This window comes from Vicugna pacos, chromosome 30, assembly GCF_048564905.1.
Source record: "Vicugna pacos chromosome 30, VicPac4, whole genome shotgun sequence".
Classification (NCBI taxonomy): domain Eukaryota; kingdom Metazoa; phylum Chordata; class Mammalia; order Artiodactyla; family Camelidae; genus Vicugna; species Vicugna pacos.
This window is the reverse complement of record NC_133016.1, coordinates 31,522,797-31,531,924: the sequence shown is the minus strand read 5'-3', so window position 1 is coordinate 31,531,924 and position 9,128 is coordinate 31,522,797. Positions and strand designations below refer to the sequence as shown.

At 42.7% G+C, this 9,128-nt stretch overlaps 1 long non-coding RNA gene across 1 annotated transcript in view; it reads right to left on the bottom strand.

Annotated features, from left to right (window-relative positions):
- Nucleotides 1-998: 998 nt before the first annotated feature.
- LOC140690362 (uncharacterized) overlaps nt 999-9,128 on the bottom strand; it is a 50,652-nt gene continuing 42,522 nt past the window's right edge. The window contains exons 7-8 of the long non-coding RNA XR_012065629.1: nt 7,834-7,957; nt 999-1,234 (exon numbers count right to left, since the gene is read on the bottom strand). This is a non-coding gene — a long non-coding RNA (uncharacterized lncRNA). The remainder of the gene's footprint in view (nt 1,235-7,833; nt 7,958-9,128) is intronic.

The window sequence follows — 9,128 nt, the reverse complement described above, 5'->3', positions numbered from 1 at the left end:
CCCTGTTCTGTTTCTATGAGTGCTCATGGGAAAGTGCCAGGGACTTAGCGTAAATATGACTTGATTAAGGCATTCAAACTGGGATAGCCTTTTGTTGGGGACTGTAACCTGGGAGTCAAACTGGCAGCGAAGTAAGGGAAGAAACAGCCCTGGTTGTAAGAACATTTCTAGGGAAGAAGGCTCCCTGATGGGCTGGCATGGGAATCGCTGTGGTTGTGAGGCCCCTGTTGCCCTGTGGGGGTGTGGGCAGGGAAGGAGAGAGACTGTTCAGACTGGTCATAGTCACTACAGTTTGTAAACAGCTGAGTTCTGTTTCCTCACAGAACAGACACATGCAGGACATGAGGAAGCTTAGCTAATGGCCAACAGTGGGTAGCAAAGGCCAAGAGTGGGGTGGGGAGGAGAAATGGGACCACATTCTGGAAGAACCTCTGCTCCAGGGGTCCAGGAATATAATGAATCATTGGGGATGCACAAAGGGTTTGTATGGCCTCATCATGTTTTTCCTACTTTAAACTGATAGTCTGGAATATATGGTAAAATACGGTGGAATGACTGCTCTTATTTTAGGTTCTACAAACTCTTAAATGGATGGATTTCTATCTCCATTATACAAGCACTGCTGGGAAACCTTTAAAGCCAAGTGAGGATCAAACGAGTGAGTACTTATTAATACTATTACCATGCTACTACTGAATTAACACTTCAGCAACAGTATAATGGCCACGCTTCTTAACAACTGCTTCTGTAAGAGCTCTTGTATGTCACAAATAATAATTATAAAAAATATTAAAATAATAACAATTACAGTTTCAACAAATATGTTGTTTATAGCGATGATAGTGTTAGCATCTCCCTCTCATATTAAACAATACTCAACACTTGATTCCTTAGGAAGCAATGTCAATGCATGTTTGGACTTTTCAAAGTCTTCAGCCCATGAAGCCTTTTTACTCACATTGGTCCACCACAACCAGAATTGCTGTTCCTTGCATGGTGGGCTGCCATGCTGCAATGTCCTGGGCTTTTTTTGGCACCATGCGTCTATACTGGGTAGTCAAGTTTCCACATACCCACTCTGATTTGCAATATATTGTTCTCAAGAGCCAACAGAGGGGCCACTGGAAAGAGGCCACAGATAAGGTGGTGAACCCAAACTGAATACCTGTTGAAGGAATGGACACACAACATGGAGTGGTGGATGGATGGAAGGCCAACATCAATTCCTCTACTCCTGTAAAGAGAGAGGGGCAAATGGTGAACTAAATCCCAAAGAGAAAAGACATTCATGGTAATAATATTGTTCAACAGTGAAAGAATCCAAACAAAAGGCAAATATAAAATCTCTGGGAAGAAGACTCATTACAACCTGTTTCTTTCATGTATATAACCTTAGTAGGAATAACATACTTAAAAATCTTCAACCAACCATAGTTATTTGCTGGTAATAAACTTGGGAATCTTGAAGCATATTATTCACTCTCAGTGTTGAAATAATACAATCTTGGAAGATGATTTGTCATTGAGGATTAAGAAAAAGAATACTGTGGTTGTATATAAGAATTTAAATCGGAATAAGGAATGTACTTTTGGGAAAGTTCTGCATAGAGAATGTTGGAGGAAATGCACTGAAAACAGGCAAGTGAGCAAGCTCCCTTGAGTCTGGGAAGGTGAATGCGGCACATTCTTTGAAGTTATTACAAGTCACAGAAAAGTATGCAATTAAAGTGTCTTCCTTAGCAAAATATCCTTCTTCAGGAATTTTTATCTTGATATTTCTATGGTCTGTGTGGTCACAAGAAGTCAAAGTTATGGTGGTGGCTTAGAAGTTCTTTTCTCTCTGTCTGTAGTTTACAGGGCATTGCTACAGATGGGGCAGCAGAGATCTGCATTAAGCTGTTCCATGGGGTGGGGGAGCAGTTAGAAATGATAAGGCCAGAGATCTAAAAGACTTTTAGACCCTAACTGGCAGACATTTAAGTAAACTAGCACAGGTATGTAATTAAGACTGTGGATGAGAGGCAAGTTTGTAGTCCCTTTAGTGTTACTGCTCAGTCAAGGGATAGGGACCACTCTGGCCAGGAACGGCAAGACTGTGGATGGGGTGGATGGGTAGGAGGAGCTGACATTTGCTTGTGACCTGAGAGGCAGGGGTGTGTTGCAGAAAAACCGACAGTGCTGTAAAGATGCCTCATGTCCACAGCCCAAAAGGAGCTGTCATATTCAGGGAGGTCACAGAGAAAGAACCAGAGTTAGTGATGCCACAGGGTCAGCAATGTGGCAGCAGTGATGTCAGTATCTGTTTCCATAACCCACCTAACCCTACATGAACACATCTGCCTACAGGGGGCAGGTAAGTAGCAGAAATATGTGGAGTGGGTGCAGCCACTGGCAAATTGGCAAGTGGACATCCTAATGAAATACACTGCTCACAGTCACCATATTGGAAAGAGGGACCCACACTGTCTGATCCCCTTCTTATTCAAGAGAAACTAGAAATTAAGACTTCATTAGCAATCATCCCTGTTCAAACTCAGAAAAGTTACCATTTATAATGACAACAAAGGCACAGACTCTTCAGAAATAAATTAATGAAAAATGTTAAAATGATTCTGATAAATGACTTAAAAAAAGAGAAAAAAATGATTATTGAATGAACAGTAGAATGCACCATCCTCTTCAGTTGGCAGACTCAATTTTGGGGGACATAGAACATTTTTTCTCCAAAATAAATTTAGTATCTGAATGCAAATTTACTTAATAAACCTGAATGGATTTAAGAAAAAATTCTGAAAGGTGATCCTAAATTTCTTCCAGAAATATACACAAATATACAAATAAAATAATGAGGAGGGATGTTTGAATTTGTAATATTAGGGACATTCTGGAAAAGGATAAAATAGGATCAATTTTAGGAGGTATTAATCTATTGTCGTGGAAACAGTATAGTAATAGTGCGCTGAGTGTATGAATGAAATAGAATACATTTCAAGAATAGGCATGGATATTTAAGAGATTTTAGTAATATTATAAAACTGACACTTAAAATCAGTGGATTCAGGTACTGGTGTAATTAGCTAAACCACTAGAAGGCCTGGTACATTGTCCTCACTTTTGACATTAAAATAAATTCCAGATAATTTTTTAATTAAAAAATAAAACACTAGAAATAACCCAACATGATTTAATCTGTTCAGATATTCAAGCGAGAAGAACTTTCTAAAAAGCTTTTGGAACAAAGACCAAGAAGAACAAAGGCCTAGCAACTTAGCAAGGCCAGAAACGCCCCCTGTAAAACAAAACTGACCCTCGCCCAATCCTCCCTCACGGCCCTGTATTGCTCTCTGTTACTTTCTATACTTTCTTCTTCCCTTTAAAGTTTAGTTTCTTGGAGAAGTGCCTGCGCTGATGACTCCTCCAGGGCTCAGAGCACTGCATCCCCCACGGCCCTCACTGTGGCAATGAGACAGGAGCTGCACTGCCAGTGGCTGAGTGTTTCAAACCAGTGGGCATTTTCAGCTCCTCTTTATTTGATTACCAGGTAGCTTTTGCCGTGGACAAATATTTTCCTCTCAGTGGAATATTTTCCCCCCTTAATTTTTGTTTTACTTAAATAAATTTTAAAAGCCCAGGCAGAAAGGTGTGTGTGCACATATGCACACACACAGATACACACAGATCTGTTTTTTAAAGGCTACCTAAGTGTAGTCCTCCTCCACCTTTTCCTCAGTTTAAACAATTAAAAGTGGGATTTAGCCCTTGCTTTTTTGCCCCACACACCCCCCTTTCTCACTATGCTCCTTTTAGTCATTGTTCAAATCCCTCTTAAGCCAGGTTACAGCCTTTTCTGTGTTGCCTCAACTAGTTTTCTCTCAACTGCTCTGCTATTCTTTCCCTTGGTGGATTTCTCTTCTCCATTTTGCCATGTACATGGCCCTTTTCCCCAGGGCCTCGTCTTCAATCCTCCGCCTGGCAGGACTGAATTGCCCCCACGGCCTCACCCACAGCTCCTTTGAGCTCCTGACTGGTGAATCCAGCTTAACAATGGACATCACCCCTTAGATATCCCATAGACACTTCGCACTGAAAATGCCACACACAGAAATATCTCCTCGAAACCAGCTCCTCCCCTTACACTCCCCCTGCAGATCCGCTCTCCAGATGGGTCACTGGAAAGTCACCTGAGCAGCTCTGCGGCCGGCCACCCTAGCCCTGCTGTCCCCACTGCAGCAGTCACCACTTCTGCCGCCCATGTCTCTCTCCTTCTGCCCAGGGCCTCACTGAAGGCGTGTGCCACTTGTTGTCTGGGTTACCTGGGCTGGTCCCCGAAATATCCTTTCCCCCCAAAATATGGGCCTCCCCCCAAAAATAGTATCTTCCTTTCTGCTGCCAGAATAACCAGATATTCTTCAACATAAACATTATGCAATTCTCTTACTTACAAATATTCCAATATATCCCTGCTTCCTTAAGGATATATTGAAGTCTAAGCACACAAGGCCCATCGTGACAGAGGCCTTGTTCACTTGATATTCCCACCTATGTATCCTTTGTTCTAGGCCTACTTGTTGTTCTTCAGTCTGGCCAAGCCGCTTCATGCCATGTACTCTTATATGTCTCTACCTCTCTGCATGTAGTGTCCACTCCCTCTACCACAAAATAGAGAGCTAACTTCCTTTCACCTTTCAAGATTCAGTTCAAATATTTCCAGCTCTAAGAAGTCCAATTTGTTTTCCCCTGCTTAGCAATCCATCAACTACTCGCCATGCCTTGCCTGGCCTGGGGAGTGCAGACACCAAGTCTTACCTGTCTTGGTCCCCCAGCAGCTGATACAGTGTTTGGCATAGCAGTGCTCAATGTTTGTTGGTTGGATAAATGAATGAATCAGTAAAGGGATGAGAGGTCTACAATCCCCCCCAGTTACTCAGCTGCCATTTTGGAAAGTTCATTCTGCAGAGCTAAGGAAATGTCAATGCAGGTGTTGGGCAGACAGAACAGAGGTGAGGGTGTGGGGGAGACAGGCCTGGTCCTGGAGAGCGCAGGAGAGGCATGGGTGGGAGAGCACTGGAGAGAGAGGGAATGGAGGGGGCAGGTGCAAGGAGATGTTGAAGTACAACTGATATTAAATGCAGTAAATTAAATGGAGAACATAATATATGAAGGGAAGATCAAGTTAAGACATCAAGGGTTGAAAAGGCAGTACCAGAGATGAAGAGCTCTCACTTCATCCCTCACAGCATTTCACTTATGGCACCTGCCCTCTGGGAAGTCAGTGTCAAATTCTTGAGAGACTGGTGTTTGTGCTGTGGGTGCTCTAAGTACAAAACGGTATCTTATGGCTTCCAGATTTTAAGACTGATAGATTATTTCTCTTATGTCCCATGTCTGAGTTCTCAGGCAGCAGGATCATTGGCTGGTGGGGGGAGAGATATTGTGGTTAACAACTCAGGGTTACTCTAATAATCTCAAAGGACAGTGGGGAATTCATGAAAACAAAAAAAAAGAGAAATTTCTCCCAGAAAAAAGTATATGCCATATAGAACCTTGTGGGGGCCTTGGGGACAATTTTACCGCCACCTCATCTAACAGTTGTATGTGAGTGTGTTGAAACTCCAAGCTCAAGTCACTTAAACATGTATGAGAACCTGGGTCCAGGCTGTGGTGCACCAGACATGGACGGGAATATGAAAAGCCTGACTACTGCCTCCGACAGGATCAGTCCATCCGGGGAGCACAATGGACACGGACACGATCACGCACCATCAAGACAGGAATCAAGTGCAACTCATGCCTAGAAAGGAGAGCAGAAAATCTCTAAAAAGTGGAGGGGTTCCTGCCAAGGCTTGGCAAGAGTCCTTCCAGGCAGAAAAGCAGAGAAAGTTACTTCAGGCGAAGGAGACTAGTGTTGGTGGCTGGTTTAGAGGCCAAACGAGGCACGGGTGGAGGGCTCCAGGGTCATCTGTCAGTAGCTGTTCCCCTTCAGCAGCTAAGAGGCATAACTAAAAAGGCAGGTGGGGTGTCATTAATGATCATGGGAAAAACTGGGAGGAGGAAACTGAGGTCAGGGGATCACCACCAAAGGCACTTTATTTTAGAGGAACAAAAAGAATTCAAAAAACACTTGGAAATTCTATCTCCCGTGAATGAAAAGAACACAAAAATAAGTTTCACTCCAGCGTTGAATACAGAATAACAGGCTGCCTACTCTCAGAAATGGATTGAATTTTCTAATTCATCAGGGATTATTTAGATAATAGGAAAATGAATAAATCTGAACAATCTCTCTAGAATAGCTGTTATGCCATCCTGTTATGTAGGGTAGAGTTAGGCTGAATTATTTAATTGGTATTTTAATGAGACTATAAAGTTCTAAAAGTCCTATCAATTTCTCCCAAAAGCGTACAATTTTTCCTTTCATGACCTTTATTTGACTTAATTAGAACAATAACTTTTTTCCAAGGCTTTTTTTTGTGTGTATTAAAATACCAAATGATATGCTGCCCCCAGAATGTTGTTGTTATTATTAATGCTGGTAATAGCCCCAATAACACATATTTACAATTATGACTCATTTTGGAATAACAGGTCATTGGCTTAAAGTCCTTTTGAAAATAAGAAGAATAAATGAACATAATTTCTACACCAGGGACAGCAGCTGCACCCTTAATGGAACCTGGTCACTAAACACAACAAAAGCAAAGATGAAACTCAAATCAGACACCAGGCCACAAAGCATAGCTGACTGAAGATGCCACAAGATGACCTTTCATTCACCGAGGGAACCAGATGCGTTTCTATGTATAATGTATATTTTTAAAAGCAGTTATTTTATATATAGAATGTAAATTAGGAAAAAGAAAACTCCCTCTATCTGTAGACTTATAAGCAGGAAGCACAAAGGGGTGACTTTGCAGACATGAACCTGCATGCTTAAATGCAAAGCCTATTGACAAAAATCCTTTCCTGTCTCCTAAGCTAAAAAAAAAAAAAAAAAAACTACTTCAAGGCAATGGTGAGCTGAAAGGGCTCAGATACAAAACGTGCACATCATCAGCCTTCTAGTAGATAAAAGTGCGCCATGCATAATAGTAAAGATAAAGTTTCCTATGGAAATCTATTTTGAGATGCAACAATTTAAAGGCAACTGAGAGCTCAAAACCAAGTTCAACCAAAGAGAAACAGAGCCCAAGCAAATGTACAGAAATGGACAAAGACATTGGAGAAGGAGGGGTCTGTGTTCTACCGATACTCCAGATCAGCAAATTCATCCTGAAATCAAGCCAGTGATGTGCCATGAGGTCACTCAAGGAATCAGGCAGAAAACATCGGCCAGAAGAAATAGGAACAATATCAAAGGCAGGTGTGAGATGTGGAAGGGGTGACCCTGTGAACCTTGCTGCAATGAGGCAGGATGCTTTTGCGGGCTTTCTGCACAGGCTGGCTGGCTCACATGACTCTGTTTAGAAGGATATCAGCCAACAGCTGTGCCACACGGGCTACATCCTGAGCTGAGTCACATCTAGTAACGGTTCTGAGTTCATCCTTAGACGACATGACCAGAAGGATCTGAGAATCAATGGTGGAGATGTACCTGAATGAGTATCCCATTTCATTCTTTGGCAGTCAATCTTCAGCTTTGTACAACATAAATATTGACAAAGATACACACAGGCACCCTATTTGAAAGCCTGACTGCATAACTGCATCTAATGGAGAAAAGTGGGTTCCGTTTCGGTATGCTAGGACATTGTTTGGCTCGGTAACCGATGCTTCTGAGACCCAAAGCATATTCTAGTATAACCGACAGCACAGAAATCTCCACTGATGACTTACTCATTTCAGGGTATTCATAAAATAACCCCTGTTTGTCCATGGGATACAGATGGTTGTCCAGTTCCCATCGTGGAGTGGTCTGTTCTGCTCCCGAAACTGTGGCACCATTAGATTCATGACCCAGCTGTCAAACAGATCAAATTATAAGGCAGGATATTATCAGACCAAGGTCATAAAAGTATTACTGACATCTCAAGCTGAACACATCATCTTCCCAAGAATTTAATTTCTTGTTTTCAGGATAAATTTCTTTTTATTGCTGCCTCCCTACCCTCAAATATTGTGAAAACTAGTCCTGACTACGCACCTTGGGTTTACCAAAATTGTAACGACTACTACTACTTTATCTCCTACCTCCTTTTCAGGTGGGCATTTTAGATTTTAGAAGATGCCTTCCCTCATTTGACATTTTTACCCCCATTTCTCTGCTATTATCCACCATGGCCTTTCCAGTCTGAAAATCGTCAGAGAAAATAAGTAAAATAAAGTAATACAGGGACTTTGAGCTGGTGATAAGTGCTGTGGAGGAAAATAAAGGAGGGTGAGGAATGTGTGCTAGGGAGGAGTGGGGATGGGGCAGTGACCTTTGAATAAGGCAAAGACAGAAGCAAAGGGGTGGGCAGCGGAGGGGCAGAGGGAACAGTGATCACAGGCCTGGAGGACACTCACGCAGGACAGACATCATGGAGACTGGTGTGGGCCACAGTGAATAGGAAATAAGTGGTGGTTTTGGGGGTGGAGCCTTAGAGGCTGCCTTGAGGATGTGGGCATCTTTCCCTTTGAAGGAATTGCGGAGCCATGGAGGGTCACCGAGCAAAAAAGTGATACTCTAATGTTGGATAGAACAGGTCCAAAACCCTAATTTAAGCTGAACAAATCAAGGGCCAAAGAAGTGACATGCCACCTCAAATTCAGTGCAGAGCTTGAAAGAAACACAGCCTCGACTCGCAGCCCAGTGCTCTGCCCCCTTCTGGATGCTGTCCCATAGAGCTATCTCTAAGGATATTTTTTTCCTCACTTAGAGGCTTGTGGGTCAACTGAATGCTTCCCCCTTTTTCAAATGGTAATTTGTCCTGAAAGGAAATCAGATTTGGCAGTGAAACAAGGCATGGACCTGTGACCTACAGAGCTCTTGTCCCTGAAAGCAACAGCTGGCACGTGGTTTACTCGTGGAGTTCAGCAGAAGAGACAGAGCAACAACAGACAACATAGCGTCTGGCTGAGCTTCGACTGACTGGACTGCACGTTTGGATGGATTTCAAATTTGGACAGTGAGGTGGCTTCACATGAAAGGC